Source organism: Panthera onca, chromosome F1, assembly GCF_046562875.1.
Source record: "Panthera onca isolate mPanOnc1 chromosome F1, mPanOnc1 haplotype 2, whole genome shotgun sequence".
Lineage (NCBI taxonomy): Eukaryota > Metazoa > Chordata > Mammalia > Carnivora > Felidae > Panthera > Panthera onca.
In genome coordinates this window covers 61,814,066-61,832,515 of record NC_138355.1, presented here as the reverse complement: position 1 = coordinate 61,832,515, position 18,450 = coordinate 61,814,066, and the positions used below count along the sequence as shown (strand labels likewise).

General features: G+C 37.8%; 1 protein-coding gene and 1 long non-coding RNA gene across 2 annotated transcripts in view; one reads left to right on the top strand and one right to left on the bottom strand.

Annotated features, from left to right (window-relative positions):
- Positions 1 to 3,430: 3,430 nt before the first annotated feature.
- On the bottom strand, positions 3,431 to 17,628 carry LOC144614902 (uncharacterized). Its single transcript, XR_013553202.1, has 2 exons — positions 17,454 to 17,628; positions 3,431 to 3,671 (listed from the first exon to the last, which is right to left on the bottom strand). It is a non-coding gene; the product is annotated as an uncharacterized LOC144614902 (long non-coding RNA).
- Positions 17,629 to 17,718: 90 nt separating this feature from the next.
- TAF1A (TATA-box binding protein associated factor, RNA polymerase I subunit A) overlaps positions 17,719 to 18,450 on the top strand; it is a 35,033-nt gene continuing 34,301 nt past the window's right edge. Inside the window, exon 1 of the mRNA XM_060644412.2 lies at positions 17,719 to 17,795. The gene's annotated coding sequence lies outside the window, so the exon portion shown is untranslated. The remainder of the gene's footprint in view (positions 17,796 to 18,450) is intronic.

The following is an 18,450-nucleotide window of genomic DNA, read 5'->3' as shown; positions in this document are numbered from 1 at the left end:
AACAATTCCATACATCAGCCTGTGCTCATCACAAGTGCACTCCTTGATCCCTATCATCTATTTAGCAACCCCCCCCACCCCAACCATCAGTTTGTTCTCTATAATTGAATCTGTTTCTTGATCTGTCTCTCTTTCTCTCTTTTTCTCCTTTGGTCATTTGTTTTGTTTCCAGAGAAAGATTTCACAACAAAGACTATTACCAAGGGTACAGGAAAATGTTTCATAAATTTACAGAAATCAATTCATCAGAAGAATATAACAATTTTAAATATTTATACACCTAATAAGAAAGCTTCAAAATACATGAAGCAAAAACAAATCTGATGGGAATATGGCACAAATTCACAACTATACTTGGAGACTTCAATATCACTTTCTCAATAATTGATAGAACAAGTAAGGAGAAAGTCAATAAGGTTATAGAAGACTTAAACACAGTTAATTTGACTTAACTGATGTCTCTAGAACACTCCACCTGACAACAGTAGAATATGAATTCTTTTCAACTGTTTGTGGAACATTTACCATGATCATGGGCCATAAAACAATACATTAAAAATTTTCAAAACAGGTAAAGTATGTTTTCTGACCACATGAAATTAAATTAGGAATCAATAACAAAAAAAATCTGGAGCATCTCCAAATCTTGAAAATTAAGTAACAAACTTTTAAATAACCCATGAGTCAAAGAATAAATCAAAAGGGAAATCTGAAAGTATTTCACAGTGAATGAAAGTGAAAACCCAACATATCAAAATTTGTGCGATACCATGAAAGTACTTAGAGGGAAACTTACAGCTTAAATGTCTATATTAGAAAACCAGAAAAGTTTCCAATCAACAACTTCAGTTTCCATCTTAAGAAACTAGAAAAATAAGAACAAATTAAAACCCAAGCAGAAGGAAAGAAATAATAAAGATAAGATCAGGAATCAACAAAATAGAAAACAAAAAGAAAACAGAAAACCAATGAGACCAAAAAGTCATTTCTGAATCTCAGTAAAACTTATAAACCTCAGGGCAGCTAGGTGGCTCAGTTGGTTAATCTTCCAACTCCTGATTTCAGCTTAGGTCATGATCTCACAGTTCGAGAGATCAAGCCTTGCTTGTGATCTTCTCTCTCCCTCTCTGCCCCTCTCCCACTCACGTGTGTGTGTGTGTGTGTGTGTGTGTGTGTGTGTGTCTCAAAATAAATAAATTAAAAAAAAAAACTTATACATCTCTAGTCAGACTGAGTAGGAAGAAAAAAAAAAGTAAGACTACACTTAATACCAGAAATGAAACAGAGAGGACATCACTATAGATCCTACAGACTTTAAAAGAATATGAAGAGAATATCATGAACAACTTGATGCCAATAAATGATACAACTAGGATGAAATGGACAAAGTCCACTAACCTCCACCCTTACCACATAACATATACAAAAGATGACTGGTAATACTTCATAGACATAAATGTAAGAACTAAAGCTATAAAACTTCTAGACGAAAACAAGAGAAAATATTTGTGACCTTGGGTTTGGCAAGCCTTTAAAATACACACAAAAAATAGGGGTGCCTGGGTGGCTCAGTCAGCTAAGCGTCCAAGTTTGGCTCAGGTCATGACCTCATGATTCGTGAGGTCAAGCCCTGCGTTAGGCTCTGTGCTGACAGCCTGGAGCCTGCTTTGGATTTTGTGTCTCCCTCTCTTTCTATCCTTCTCCTGCTCCTGCTCTGTCTCTCTCTCTCTCTCTCTCAAAAATAAATAAACATTAGAGAAAATGTTTTAATAAATAAATAAATAAATAAATAAATAAAACACAAAAAACTCTAAATGAAATAAATCAATAAATTGGACTTCATAAAAAAAAAAAAACCTTTTGCTCTCTTTTTTTTTTTTTTTAAATTTTTTTTTTCAACGTTTTTTATTTATTTTTGGGACAGAGAGAGACAGAGCATGAACGAGGGAGGGGCAGAGAGAGAGGGAGACACAGAATCGGAAACAGGCTCCAGGCTCCGAGCCATCAGCCCAGAGCCTGACGCGGGGCTCGAACTCACGGACCGCGAGATCGTGACCTGGCTGAAGTCGGACGCTTAACCGACTGCACCACCCAGGCGCCCCTTGCTCTCATTTCTATATTCACTGTTATTAAAATGGAAAAGTAAGCCACAGACTAGGAGAAAATTTTGCAAAACATATATCCGAAAGAATTAAACCTAGAATATATATAAATAACTCTCACAACTTACAAATAAGAAGACAATCCAATTTCAAAAAAGTGGGCCAGAGATTTAAATAGAGAATTCACCTTAGAAGATACACACATGGAAAACAGGTATATGAAAAGATATTCAACATCATTAGTAATTAGGAAAATGCAAATCAAAGCCACAATGAATATTAGTGCATATCCTCTAAAATTATTAAAGTTAAAAAGTCTACTTATACAAGTGTTGACAAGGATGAGGACAATTGGATTTCTCATGACACTGCTGGTTATAATTGGCAGTTTGGCAGTTTCTTTTAAAATTAAACCACATCTACCATAATGAACCCAGTCTTTCCACTCCTAGGTATTTATTCAAGAAGAATAAAAGAATGACCTCACTAAGAGTTGTTCACAAATGTTCATAGTAGCTTCATTTGTAATAGTAAAAACAAACAAACAAACAAACCCCAAAAACAAAGCGCCAAACAACAACCCAGGTGTCCCTCAACAGATAAACAGATATTAAATTTTGGAATATTGCTTATCAGTAATAAGGAGCTATTGATACTAGCAACAGTAAGGAGATTCTGAGTGAAATAAACCAGACCAAAAAATATATACTTGTAATTCTATTTATATAAAATTCTAGGAAATTCAAACTAATCTATAATGACAGTTGTTGCTTGGTAACAGGACAGGGAGGCAAGGAACACAAAGAAACCTGGGGGTGTGTGATGGTCTTAGGTGTGTACGCCTATGTCAGATCTTAGAAAACTGTATAATTTAAATACTTAAATAGTATTCATTCATTCATTCATTCATTCATTCATTCATTTTTAAATAGCATTTATAGCTCAGAGAGCCTGGGTGGCTTAGTCAGTTGAGTGTCTGACTCTTGATTTCAGTTCAGGTCACCATGCCAGGGTCGTGGGACTGAGACCTGTGTTGGGCTCTGTGCTGAATGTGGAGCCTGCTTAAGAGTCTCTCTCTCTCCTTCTGCTCATGCTCTCTCTCTCTAAAATTAAAAAAAAAAAAACAAAAAAACGTTTATATCTCAACAGAGTTGTCAAAAAATTATACCGAGAAAAATAATTTGTAATAATTCACCGAGAGAGATAAAATACTGTTATCCTTAAAGGTAACTGAAGATTTATAAACCAGGTAAATCCTAGTAAAGGTCTTAGTTAAACATGAAAACCCTGCAATTATTTATAAAACAGCGAGTCAGAAAAGCAACAAATACATTTTTGTTTTACTCAGTCAGATCAGCCTGCACAGTATCATTTCTTGCTAGGCATCCTGAGATCTTCTCTCTTCCCAGAGTTCTGACTTCTTTTGTGTCCAGTGTCATCCTTTGTAGCCAGTGTCTAGGAGATGGGTCCACCTGTTACGGCTGTGCCCAAGGAGGCCCAACCTTGGCTCCAATTCTCAAGGGTGGGGGAGGACTCTGGATCCTATTATATTCTTCAGAGTGGAAACTCCTAAAAGATAAACAAATCTTTCTTGTTAATAATAATCATCTCTCTTTGTAACAAGTTGGGGGGGGGGGATGGGAGGCCGACACAACCCTGCCACACAGTAAGTGCTAACATGAAAACACAGTTTCACATTCAAAACAGGTACAAATTCTAAGCACTAAAGAGTTCAATGAAGGAGGAGAATAAATGATAGTGGTGGAATTTGACTTAGGTCTTGGTGAATAGGTGGGATTTAGATTTTAAAAAGAAAGGAAAAGGCAAGTGAAGAAAGCAACATAAGAGAAAAGAGAGCAGAATGTTTAAAGGACAGTAAGGGGATCTAACGTTACCAGAGTGAAATGATCCTAGTGAAGAGTAGTGGGAGATAAATTTGGTGGCCAGAGTAGGTCAGATTACACAAGTCCTTGAAAATCAAGCACAAAACTTAGACTTAATAGAGTAAAAAGCAGAAAGCTATCAGACTTTAAGTGATCATATGACTGAAGTGGAATTAAAGCAAATATCTTGTTCTGAAAGCCACGGAGAATGGAGTTCTGTGTTGGGCATGGCCAATAGGGCTAAATTCTTCGCCACAATCAAAAGCCATGTCAAAGCCATGTCAAAGGGTATGTTGTACTGAGAGTGAGTCATATACAAGGCAAGAATACCTATCAGCATGTGCTATTTGTCTAGTCCTGACAAATATTATCCCAATTTCTATTGCACAAAGAGAGAAACTCAAACATCTGAAATTGCCACTAATATACAGACATATAAGTTCCTGTGTCCGGTTCCACCTAATTTACCTTGGCACTATTTTCACAGAAGTCAAATATTTGATGCTTTGAAACAAATGCAGAACAGATTCCAGGGTGGGGCCTATAAAACCCAATATCCACAGTGTAGACTGTTTGGCTTCCTCCATTTACAGTTTTCAGATATGAATTACTTCCTTACTGAAGACAACAGCAGAGGCGAATAATGTAACCAGAAGTACTAAACTAGGTATGAGAAGTCCAGTCGCACGACTCTAGGCAAGCCATCAATTTTTCTGAGTCTTAGATTCTTCATCAATAAAATTGGGGCAACTGTTAAAACCAAGTGTTTCTTTAAGAAGCAAATGAGATAATATATTAACAGGCTGATTATGTTGTTTAAGTAATTAAACAGCAATACATCTGGCTCTTAGCCAACAGGGATGGTTAATCAGGGATGGTTAAGATTCTCAGTAAATCAGTGACTGTCACAAAGGAGACCTTTTTTGATACTACCTTCCCTAGAAACTTCCCTTATTAAAAATCAGGAGGGCAGGTAACATCCCCCACAAGGTGTGCTTGACAGTTCAAAAGCGCCTCCTGGAGGAGACTTCAAAAACTGAGAGGGAGAAAATCTATTCTTCTGGGTAACATGCAGTCACAGCAGACCGGTTACAGATAACACATCAGGACAAAGCAAATCTCCTGAATCTTCAGCATTTTAATGAATACATGCGGTACAAAGTTAGGAACAGGAACACGAATACCATTATGAAGACTATTCAAGTATGAACACTGAACAATTGCATACAGAAAGTGTAGGAGTTCCCTGCAGGTATGAGAGCTCATTCCATTTAAATCTACATGGAATATGAAATGGAATGGAATATATTAGAGGATGAAAGGATGATATTAAACCAGAATGATTAAATAGAAAATCTAAACATAATCTGATAGTTCCCTTATTTCTTGTGAATTCTCTAGAATATGTTGTCTAATAGCAGTATGATGCCAGCTACAAATATAATTTAAAATTTGTACAAGTCACATTAGAAAGGCAAAGCAAAACAGATGAAATATGCTTTAATAATACATTTTATTTAAACCAGTATATCCAAAATATTATCGTTTTAATGAGTAATCAATATAAAAATTATTAATGAGATATTTTACATTTATCTATTTGTTAATTTTGAGAGAGAGTGTGTATATGTGTGTGCAAGGAGCAGAGGGGCAAAGGGAGAGGGAGAGAGAGAATCTTAAGCAGGCTCCACATGCTAAGCGTGGAGCCTGACATGGGGCTTGATCTCATGATGGTGAGATCATGACCTGGGTAGAAATCAAGAGTTGGAAGTTTAACCAACTGAGCCACCCAGATGCCCCAGACATTTTACATTTTTCACTTCATATGAAATCTTTGAAGTCTAGTGTATATTTTATACTTATGGCACATCTCAATTCAGAGTAGGTACATTTAAAAAGAGCACAGCTCTAGAAAGCAGGGATTAAAAATTAACACCAGATCCATACCATATATTTATACATTATTTGCACACACTTAAAGAAAAGCAAACCTTAAAATTCTGTTACAGGATACAAAATATTTTTGGCTAAGCTCTTTTGGAATTTCTGCAGAAAGAGAAAGAACAGTGGTAGTTATTTCAAACCCCCCAATAATTTTGTTTGTTTGCAATTAGAGGTTGAGATTTTTGTTGGAATATCTATAAATTTCGTTGCCTCTTCAGAGGAATCTGAAATCTTTAGTAAAAAGCATGAGCTATGGCCATCATTAAGTTCCTACACGAGTCATGCTTTTATTATTTATTTCTTATAATTATTTAAAACAAGTTAATCATTGTTGACAAGCATAAAGAAACCAAGAATGGCATTTTTAGGGGTAATAACACAATGATACTGCACAAGAGCCCTTATCACTTTAGGCTAAATTCTGGAAAAACACAATTGCAGGTAAGGGACCACAGCATGATACTTGTCTAGGCAAATGTTTCTTGTCTAGAGGTGTATTGGCATTTTGGGTGGGACAGTCCAACCAGTTGCAGGGTATACAACAACTCTGGCCCTGGCCATGAAATGTTAGTATCATCTTCATCATGGCAACGGAATAAAATTGCCCCCATGCATTCCCAAATTCCCCTTTGTCAGAATGGTACCACCCTCCTACTTGGGATACACTGCTTGAGACTTTTGTTAAAATCTGATGGGTAAAAAGCACCCATATTTGGAGCACCTAGCTGGCTCGGTAGGTGAAACATACAACTCTTGACCTTGAGGTTGTGAGTTTGAGCCCCATGTTGGGTATAGAAATTACTTAAAAATAAAATATTTAAAAAATACGCCCATATTTGTAAATATTCTATATCCCGTGTTTTGTGGTTTCTCTTATCAGCTAAAAGAAAAAGATTATAATATCAACCTAAAAAAAAAAAAAGAGTCCCTATACATTCCAATGATTTTGCTTTACAGTTTTTGGTTTTTTGGTTTGTTTTTGTCATTAAAGTTAAAACCACCTTACTAGACATCTCACACTTCTGAATTTGTATTTTTCTTCCTCCAAGAATGGTCATATATTGTTCTACTTCCACTTTCTCACATTTGTTCCCTCTTCCACACTGTCTCCTCTTAAATTTAGATCTGAATAAATTGTATTGTTAATAGTCACATTTTGAATTATTTGGAATGAATGTAGAGGGTTTTTTTCTTAATGAAAGAACACGTTTCTTAATTAAAATGTAGGGGAATATAGGTAGAGATGCAGTATGTGGAATTATTAGGATAATAATTATGATAAATATGTATCATTTTCATGATGGCTGATCTCATTTACCCTAATATATCAGGTTTCTCCACAACGGAACATAAAATTACTTCTTAGCGTTAACATCTACTAACTGTATGTTAGAGGATTCAAGTGAAGCAATATACAGTCAGTGACTATCATAAGGACTGAGACGTATGATGATATCAGTAATTATGTTTTAGTAGATCTCTGTTTGGATGCAACAATCATCACCAGGGTGGATATGTATTTTTAAAATTATATGTGTGGGGCACCTGGGTGGCTCAGTTGGTTACACGCCTAACTCTTGATTTCAGCTCAGGTCATGATCTCACGCTTGGTGGAATTGAGCCCCATGTTGGGCTCTGTGCTGACAGTGTGGAGCCTGCTTGGGATTTTCTCTCTCTGCCCCTTCCCTTCTCACACTCTGTCTCTTACTCTCAAAATAAATAATAAACTTAAAAAATTAAAATTCTACGTGAGTATATATGTATATATTCCAACCAAACCTCTTTTGTGAGACTAAACATGAATTAGTACTCTGGTACAACTGTTGGCAAACTGTGGCCCACAGGCCAAATCCAGTCTGCCACCTGCTTTTGTGAATAAGGTTTTATTCAGAACACAGACATTCTCATTCATTTACATTTATCTGTGGCTGCTTTTGTGCTGCAACAGGAGAGTGGAATAGTGGTGACAGAAACCGTATCAACTGAAAAGTCTAAAATATTCATTATCTTTTTACAGAAAAAGTTGCTGACCACTGCTGTAGATTATAAGTTAAAAGTCAAGAGAAAATATCCACAAATAATTTTTCTTTCTTATGGCTGGAATGGGTTTACGAAATAAGATCAAGGAACTGTTAGTTTCTGGGACCAATGTCTCCTCCTTGCAAAAGTGTGCATTTAGGACTAGAAAGCTTCATGTGTCATGTCAGAGGTGGAGAATCCTGGTGAAGTTCATTGTGCCGAGATTTAAGAAATGTCTTTTCTAGAGAATTTTGAGGTGGATCTAATTTTGGGGCTACAGGTATTGATACAGTTTTTCAACATTGTTGAAAACTGTGAGTCCATGAGTTGAGTTGCTCATTAATAGTGTGTAATAATTTCACAGCTATCATCTAACATATGAAAGTATCATAAAAGGCTGTCTATTGGATTATAGTAGAACGTTTTATAAGTCTATCCATTAAGTTTTATTCTTTTTGCTGATTATAGATGTTATACTCATAAAGCCATGAGTAAAAATATATGATTAGTTCAGTATGGTTACCTTGCAAATTTTGGGCAGTTCATTTTTCAGAGACCTATTTTGTTTTAAATTTTTTAGTGTTTATTATTTTTGAGAGAGAGAGAGAGAGAGAGAGAGAGAGAGAATGAGTGAGGGAAGGGCAGAGAGAGAGGGAGACACAGAATCTGAAACAGGCTCCAGGCTCTGAGCTGTCAGCACAGAGCCCGATGTGGGGCTCGAACTCACAAACCATGAGATCATGACCTGAGCTGAAGTCGGACACTCAACTGACTGAGCCACCCAGGCGCCCCTTCAGAGACCTATTTTTAAATGTACTTTTTAAGTTGATTTTGGACTCCATGGACAATGAAATATTTGTTGAATCTGTGAGATATTAGAAAGTTTCTAAGCAGTTTGACCTAAGTGAATGTCTCTATCACCATGACGGACAAGGATAAAAGGAATATAGTACTTCTACTTTGAACCGTAATAGAGTAACAGGTACTGCACTTGTCTTTCTGCCACAAAAAAGCATAAAACTAGACAAACTACTTAGAACAATCTTCATCTTATTCTAACAATCTTAGAACAATCTTCATGCACTGATAAACAAGCAGCATGTGACTGTCATACTTGAGAACAAAGCACACAAGGTAAGCTCCATAATTAGGGAGGTGAAGTTCAAGTAAAGTAGTGGCCTTCCTGAGATGAGGAGAAAATTATCAGGGGTCAAAGATATTGAAGTGGCTGAAATTTTGTGGGTTAGAATACCTGAGCTGCCGTAGTGTCGGTGTGTATGTGTGTGTGCATGTGTGCACATATGTGGGGTGGAGGGACACAAATGTGCCAGGCAAGTTTGCCTGTTGCAAGAGGAAGGCTGAAGAGCGATCCTAAAAGTCATGTAGTGCTGAGACATTGGATTTTCAGCCCAGCCCAAGAGCAGCAACTTCTCTAATACTTTAGGCACATAATTGAGAATCCAGAATCAAGCCTTAAGAGAAAGAACCATGCAAAAAATAATAATAATAAAATAAAATAAATAAATAAATAAATAAATAAGAAGCACATGCCAGGGCCAAGTATAAAACCAAAATGAACATGTGATGAAAATAATAAGACCAAAGCTAACATAACCAAAAGGACCAATCAGTGATTAATTTGCATGACACACAGATGTAATATTCTTTAAAGGAAGACAGGATTAGCCAGACTCCCTATAATGTATTATCTACAATTATCTAACATACAATTATTATCAAACATACAAAGATTTAGGAAAATGTGAACCATATGAGAAAAGTAGTTTATAAAAAATTTCTGTGAGATGACCTGGATTTGGGGTTAGGAAAAAAAAATTAAGTAACATTCATAAATATTTTCAAGGACTTAAATGAAGACATCATTGTAATGAATGAAGAGATAAGGGATGTCAGCATATAAGTGAAACTTTTTTTTTTTAAGAAAAACTCCAAGAACTAAGAAGTACAGTAATTAAAATAGAAAAATTTACTAAATGGGCTTATCAGCAGATTGAACACTGAAAAAACAACAAAAAGTTAATTTGAAAATAGATCAGTAGAAATATCTGCTTTAAAAATCAGAAAGAAAAAAATGAACAAAGATTCAGTAACTTGTCAACATCAAAAGAATTTACATGCATACAACTGAAATCCCAGAAAGAGGGGCGCCTGGATGGCTCAGTCGGTTAAGCGGCCGACTTCGGCTCAGGTCATGATCTCATGGTCAGTGAGTTCGAGCCCCGCGTCGGGCTCTGTGCTGACAGCTCAGAGCCTGGAGCCTGTTTCAGATTCTGTGTCTCCCTCTCTCTGACCCTCCCCTGTTCATGCTCTGTCTCTCCCTGTCTCAAAAATAAATAAAACGTGAAAAAAAAAAAAAAAAAAAGAAATCCCAGAAAGAGAGCAGAGAGAAAATTGCATGAAAAAAAAATATTTGAGGCATTAATGGCTGAAAATAACCCAAATTTAGTGGGGAAAAAACCTTACACATATAGGAAATTCAGTGAATAACAAGTAGAATATTTACAAAACAAAACAAAACCCATACTTAGACACATTATAGTCAAACTGACATTAAACCAAATGGGGAAGAAAAAGTCTTGAAGGCAGCCAGAGAAAAGTGATACATTACACATGAGTGAAAATGATAAAAATGATAGCTGACTTCTCATCAGAAACAAGAGATCAAAAGACAGGGCACTTGGCTGCTCAGTTGGTAAAGCATGCAACTCTTGATCTTGGGGTTGTAAGTTCGAACCCCATATTGAGGGTAGAGTTTACTTTAAAAAAAAATAAAGAGAGGGGCACCTGGGTGACTCAGCTGATTAAGCATCCAATTCTTGATATCGGTTCAGGTCATGATCTCTCAGTTGTGAGATCGAGCCCCACATTAGGTGCTGAGCTGATCATGGAGCTTGCTTGGGATTTTCTTTCTCTCTGCCCCTCCCCCACTATTGCTCACTTGCTCTCTAAATAAATAAACTTAAAAAAAGACAATGGAAGGGCTTAAATAACGGGAAGACAAAAATCGCCAATTCAGAATTCTACATCCAGAAAAAGTATCCTTTAAAACAGAAGACACAATAGACATTTTCAGGTAAATGAAAACAGAAAATTCAACACCAATAGACCTATACCATAAACAATGTTAAAAATTTCTTCAGTATTAAAGACAATGACTCATCTGATGAAAATTGAGATCTATAATGTTTTAATTTCCTTTACTGTGTAATGAATTTAGTGGTTTAAAATGATTATCATTTATTATTTCTTCCTATTCTGTGCCTTAGCTAGATTTAACTGGGTGGTTCTTCAGATTTGGGTGTTATTGGCCTACTTCACCGATGTGGCTGCATTCAGCTGGGAAGTTGGCCAGGGTTAAAACTTCCAAAATAGCTTCATTCACATGTTTGGTGACTCAGATGTGGTAGCTGAAATGGCTGGGATAGGCCTCTCTCTTTCCAAATGTTTTATTATTATTCAATAATCTAACCCAAACCTATTTACATGCTGGCTGGATTTCTAGAAGACAGAAGTAGAAGATGTAAACCTTCTTAAGGTTTATATCTAGAACTGGCATGGCATCAGTCTTCGGCATATTTTGTTCATCAAAGCAAGTCAAAAGACACACCCAGATTCAAGGGAAGAAGAAATAGACTCCACATCTTTTTTTTTTTTTTTAATGTTTATTTATTTTTGAGAGAGAGCATGAACAGGGCAAGGGCAGAGAGAGAGGAAGACACAGAATCTGAAGCGGGCTCCGGGCTCCGAGATGTCAGCACAGAACCTGATGCAAGGCTCGAACTCATGAACCATGAGATCATGACCTGAGCTGAAGTCAGACGCTTAACCAACTGAGCCACCCAGGCGCCTCTAGACTCTATGTTTAAATGGGAGAAGCAACATGAATGTGTGGGTGGTAATGGAAAGAATTTATGACAGCTATTTGAAGATTATTAGAAGGAATGAAAGCACTGAAAATAGTAAACATGGATAAATATAAAAGACAACATACACATTTCTCAATTTTTTAAAGGACATATGACCATTTAAAGCAAAAATTATAATGAATGTAGATGTAACATACAAGACAACAAAGCATAAAGGATTTGCAGGTGGTGGTGTAAAACTATACAAGGTAAGGCTCTTTTATTTTATGTGAAGTATCACAATTTTAGCTCTAGGAATATTGATAACTTAAGAATGCATACTGTAATTCCTAAAAACATACAGTTGAAAGCCAACAGAGGAATTCAAGTGGAATACTAAAACATTTGATTAATCCAAAAACTGGCAATAAGTGAAGAACAGAGGAACACAAAACTAATGGAACAAATGAGAAACAAATATCAAAATGACAGACTTAATTTCAATAATATAAATTATTATAATTAATATAAATGGATAAACGCACCAATTAATAGGTAGAGGTTGTCAGATTGAATTAAAAATAGGAAGATCCAACTAATTATTGTCTACAAGGGAAGCACATTTAAAAAACCATGGTTGAAAGTAGAAAGATAGAAGGATATAGAACACACTGACAGTAAGCTGAGAAAGTGTCAGTGACTATATTAATATAAGAGAAATTTCACTTTAAGAGGTGTTATCAGACACAAAGATTTTTCACAATGATAAAATGCTTGTTTCATCAGGAAGACACAAGAGACAACAGTTAATGTACTCAAAATAACAAAACTTTAAAAATATGTAAAGGACAATGGAATACTAGTTGGCAATGAGAAAGGATGAAATATAGCCTTTTGTTGCAACGTGGATGGAACTGGACAGTGTTATGCTAAGTGAAATAAGTCGTACAGAGAAAGACAGATACCATGTTTTCACTCTCATGTAGATCCTGAGAAGCTTAATAGAAGACCATGGGGGAGGAGAAGGAAAAAAAAAAAGTTAGAGAGGGAGGGAGCCAAACCATAAGAGACTCTTAAAAACTGAGAATAAACTGAGGGTTGATGGGGGGGTGGGAGGGAGGAGAGGGTGGGTGATGGGCATCACCTTTGGGATGAGCACTGGGTGTTGTATGGAAACCAATTTGAAAATAAATTTCACATAAAAAAATAAAAATAAAAATATGTAAAGGAAAAACTGACCATACTAAAGGACAAAAGAAATACACAAATCCATTGTAAGAAATTTTAACTCCTCTATTTTGGTAATTAAATAGTGAAACTATAAAAAAAGTCAGTAATGATATAGAAGATCTGAACAAAACTATCAACTACCTTAACCCCATTGACATTGATAGAATTCAATGCTCCACAACTGTAGAACACATTTTTTTTCACTGCCCATGGAACATTTACCAAGATAGACCACATTTGGGGGGACAAAATAAGTCTCAACAATTTTTATAATATTGATATCTGACAAAGTTTGTTTTCTGATCACAGCATAAATAATTTGGTAATCTCTAGACAGATGAAGAAAAAGAGATGGAAGATGCAAATGATCAATACCAGTGTTTTAGGTATCTATTGCTGTGTAACAAAGTACTCCAGAATGTAGTGGCTTAAAACAAGAACCATTTTATTGCTTACCTTTTGTGAGTCAGGAATTTGCACAGAGTTCAGTGAGAACAACTCACCTCTTTCATGTGTTGTTAACTAGACTCACTTGTGCAGTTGAACTCAGCTGTTGGCGGATCTGGGTCACAAGGTCTGGGAAGGCCTTCCTCATATGTTTGGATAAGATGCAGACTGGTGGCTTCATGTGGCCTCTCTCCATGTGGTGTTTCATCTTTCAGAAACTTTTTCTTCCTGTGGTCTTTCTTTCCAGTAAGATTGCCTGAACATTTTTGTTTTTAAATTTTTTTTAATGTTTATTTATTTTTGAGAGAGAGCGTGAGTGGGGGAGGGGCAGAAAGGGTGACAGAGAATCTGAAGCAGATTCCGTGCTATCAGTACAAAGCCCAAGGTAGGGCTTGAACTCATGAACTGTAAGATCATGACCTGAGCCACAGGTGGATGCTCAACTGACTGAGCCATCAACGTGCCCCAAGATTGCCTGAACTTCTTAATGAGTGGCTCAGGGCATCAAATGGGCAAAAAATGAAGCTGTGCCTTTGAGGATATAATTTTTTTTTCTCAATTCTGAGCCTGGGGTGGGATCCTAGTCCATGTATTTTGAGGAGTTTGTAGTTAGAGAATATTTTTCTCTATATTGTTATGTAAGCTATCTTTGTTTTTTACTTTCATTTTTGCCACATTCCTTTTTTATCTTGTTCATATTACCAGCTATGATACCGTATAGACTATGATGATGTCTCTTCAACTGTTTGGTTATCTAAAGCCTGACTTTGGGGTGCCTGGGTGACTCACTTGGTTGGGCGTCTGACTCTTGATGTTGGCTTGGGTCATGGTCTCAAGGTTTGTAGATTTGAGCTGCAAGTCGGGCTCTGCGATGGCAATGCAGACCCTGTTTGGGATCCTTTCTCTACCTCTCTCTCTGCCCCTCCCCTGGCTCATGTGTGCATGCATGCTATCTCTCAAAATAAGTAAACATTTAAAAATGTTATTCACTGGGAATGCAAACTGGTGCAACCACTCTGGAAAACAGTACGGAGGCTCCTCAAAAAATTAAAAATAGAACTACCCTATGACCCAGCAACTGCACTAGTAGGTATTTATCCAAGGGATATAGGTATGCTGTTTCGAAGGGGCACATGCACCCCAATGTTTATAGCAGCACTATTAACAATAGCCAAAGTATGGAAAGAGCCCAAATGTCCATTGATGGATGAATGGATAAAGAAGATGTGGTATACACACACACACACACACACACACACACACACACACACACACACAATGGAATATTACTCAGCAATCAAAAAGAATGAAATCTTGCCATTTGCAACTACGTAGATGGAACTAGAGGGTATTATGCTAAGTGAAATTAGTCAGAGAAAGACAAAAATCATATGACTTCACTCATATGAGGACTTCAAGATACAAAACAGATGAACATTAGGGAAGGGAAGCAAAAATAATATAAAAACAGGGAGGGGGACAAAACATAAGAGACTCTTAAATATGGAGAAAAAACAGGGTTGCTGGAGGGGTTGTGGGAGGGGGATGGGCTAAATGGGTAAGGGGCATTAAGGAATCTACTCCTGAAATCATTGTTGTACTATATGCTGAAAAACTTGGATGTAAATTAAAATATAATTTAAAAAAATGTTATTAATTATCAGCAGTGCCTGGGTGGCTCAGTCAGTCACCTGACTCTTGATTTCAGCTCAGGTCACGATCTCACAATTCATGAGTTTGAGCCCCACATCAGACTGTGTACTGACAGTGTGGAGTCTGCTTGGGATTCTCTCTCTCCCTTTCTCTCACTGCCCCTCCCCCACTCACATTCTTTCTCTCTCTCTCTCTCAAAATAAATAAATAAACAAAAAAATGGGTGATGGGCAATGAGGAGGGCACCTGTTGGGATGAGCACTGGGTGTTGTATGTAAGTGATGAATGACGGGAATCTACTCTTGAAGCCAAGACTACACTGTATGTTAGCCAACTTGACAATGAATAAATAAAAAAAATAAAACAATAAAATGTTATTATCAAATTAAATTCTCTTTAGCCCTGTAAGGCAACTGTAAGGACATCTTTCTGTTCCTTAGAATATGTTTCTTTCTAGATTGAGTTTAGGAAACCTTCTGTGTGCTTTGTTTTATTTTATGTTTGCATTTTTACCATGTTATTTCTTTTTTTTAATCTTGTTTATGTTATTGGATGAGATATAGTACAGTCACTTTATTTTACGTCCTTCACCAACACATTTTATACCAGAACTGTACTATGGGAAAGGGAAGGGTTAGGTAGAGTATATAAACATTCATTCTTAACTTCCTTTTATCTATAGTTACCTAAAACTGTATGAGAATATAAAGGTAAACAAGAAATTTCTTCTCCGTCTTTGTGAGAGCATGAATTTGGGTGAAATTACACCTTGCAGAACTCAATAAAGGAAATTTCTTTTAAGATGGAGCCAGGAGGCCAGAAAGGGTAGCTCTCAGGCCCCACCACTCATTGCAACCCTTTGCAGATCCAATAGGACCAGACTACTTTGCATTCCCAATAGGAAGAAACCTACTTCACTATCCCAGTAGGAGAAAGGAGGATTTTCCCTTTGCCCAGCAACAGCCCAGCCAGTGACAAACTGTCACAACTCAGCCAATGAGAAGCCACTATACTTCAAAGTCCCAGTTTACTGCAATGGACTTGTTTATAACAGCTCCCCCCAACTCCCCCCTATCCTCTATAGAAGAGTGGTCCTTTCCTATGTTCTTTGGACTTGCCTAAGGCTTTTGCTATAGCTTCCTTGTCCCAAATTCCAATTCCTCTGCTAGTCCTGAATAAACACATTTTGCTGGTAAAATAATAAGCCGTTTTACTTTTCAGGTCAACAACTTCATGGCAAAGGAAGAACTGTAGCCGGACCAAGCCTTGAGACTAGAAGATTATGGCTGTGTTATTTTGTTTGTGTGCGTTGCTGGACCACATCATCACTTAGGTCAGCCTTGCTGCAGAGGCAGAGCATTGCAAAGAGTTACAGCACAAGAAGCAGCAGTAGGAATTTTTCTTTCTTTTTAAGTAATCTGTATGCCCAATGTGGGGCTTAAGCTCACCACCCCGAGATCAAGAGTTGCATGCTCTACCAGCTGAGGCAGACAGGCGCCCCTGGAACTTTTCTTGCAAAATCATAGCTACTGCACGGTGCTTATGAGGAAAATTCAGAATCAAGTATTTCTGCCATTTTAAGGAATTCCTATAGAAACCCTTACTACACCCTTTCATCAATTCTACAACATTGATTCTGCTCAGATGGTTTGCTTTCAGGGTACAGAAAACTCCGATTCCTATGCCATTATTTGTGCAGTCTTAAGTATGAACAAAATTGATGTAATGACTTTAAAGCTAACTCCTTGTAACTTTTCCTCCTTAGTCCTAGTTCTGTTCTCTGAAGCTTTGAAAAAATGGTCTGACCTTCTTTCACAGACCAACCTTCCCAGTTGTGGAGATAACATACTGTGTTCCCATGGGTCTCTGCCTCTCTAGGGTCATCTTACCCAGAACTCCTCAACTTTCCCTCATTTTACATTTAATCATCTTACTTTTTGTCCCTCTTTCATGTAAGTTTGTCAATGCTCCTCATGAAAAGTGGCCCCCAGATGGGTCCCCGGAGTCCTCTCAGCCGAGAGGGAAAAAGATATTCTTGCTCAAATTTGGGGGAGGGTGCCAAATGACTTAAATTCAAAGATAAAACTTTAAAAGAAGAGAAAAAAAGATGTCAAGGGAGCAATTAAGAGGTTATGCACATTTATCTTGGCCAGGACCACTAACCACGCCTCTGAGGTTTGCGCAGTGCGCCCCTGGGCCAAGAAAAAAAATTTAATTAATTTAAAGATTATAGTACAGTGGTAATAGTACTCTGGTAATGGTGGTATAGTACTCTGGTAATGTTGCATTCTGCTTTTTCGATTGCTCACCTCAACCAGCCACCATCCCCTCGTCCCACTCTCCAGTTGCACTTAAAGTCTCCCATTTTCCAACTGGAACAGAGTAAGACACAAACGAAAAGCCAACGCGGTGGGAGGACAGCTGCGCGCGGACACTTCCGGGGTTGAGCGGCGAAGGGCGACGCCTTCGCCACAGAAGGAGGAGTTAGGGGCGGAGCCACGTCCGCGTGCCATCTGAGAGCGCGGCGGAGTTTGCGCATGCTCACACGAAGCAGGCTCTAGCTCCGCTTCCGGTGGGGGTTCGCTCCTGCAGTTCACGAGTAGCTGCCAGGCTGCGTTTAGTGCTGCGGGGAAGAGTCGGCTTCAAGGCGGGTAAGTGGCGCCTCTTTTGTCCATCAATCATGGCAAGCATTCAAAGTAGAACCTGAAGGGCTGTGCTAGGACTAACCCATGTTCTGCTGCTACTTTCTCCTGATGTTCTGAAACCTTTATTTCTGAGCACAAGGCGAAAGGGGTGGAGAAGCTGTGGGTGCCGTGGCAACTGCATGGCAACAACTTAGTTTTTTTAGAATTTGGAGAAATTGGGAGAGCTGCTTCTGTAAGGGCTCGTTAAAGTACGTGTGCGTCGGATGCAAATTTCGATGTTATGTCAGTCCCAGGCGCCTAAACCGCAGAATTTTATTTTAAAAGATGTACTCTGGCTGTAATGTTGGAGTAGCAGGATTTGAGGTGGGGTAACTAGTTGGAAAGCTAATTCAGTGATCAAGACACAGTCTGAAGATGTCCTGTCCTGAACTGGGGTAGTGGTGTAGGATTGCGGAGAAGAGGGAAAATTGGAGAAATTCCAGCTGTTAGTATCAGCTGGACCAAAGAATCGATTGGATGTGGGGAATGAGGGACAGGAGCCCTGAGCATCTTGAGGATTAAGTCCATTCTTCGCTTGGCATATGGCCGTCTTTCTAGATTCGTTTCCCTCCATCAGTTCAGTCTTCTGACCCCGTCCTCCACGCAGACCCAAGACTCTGTG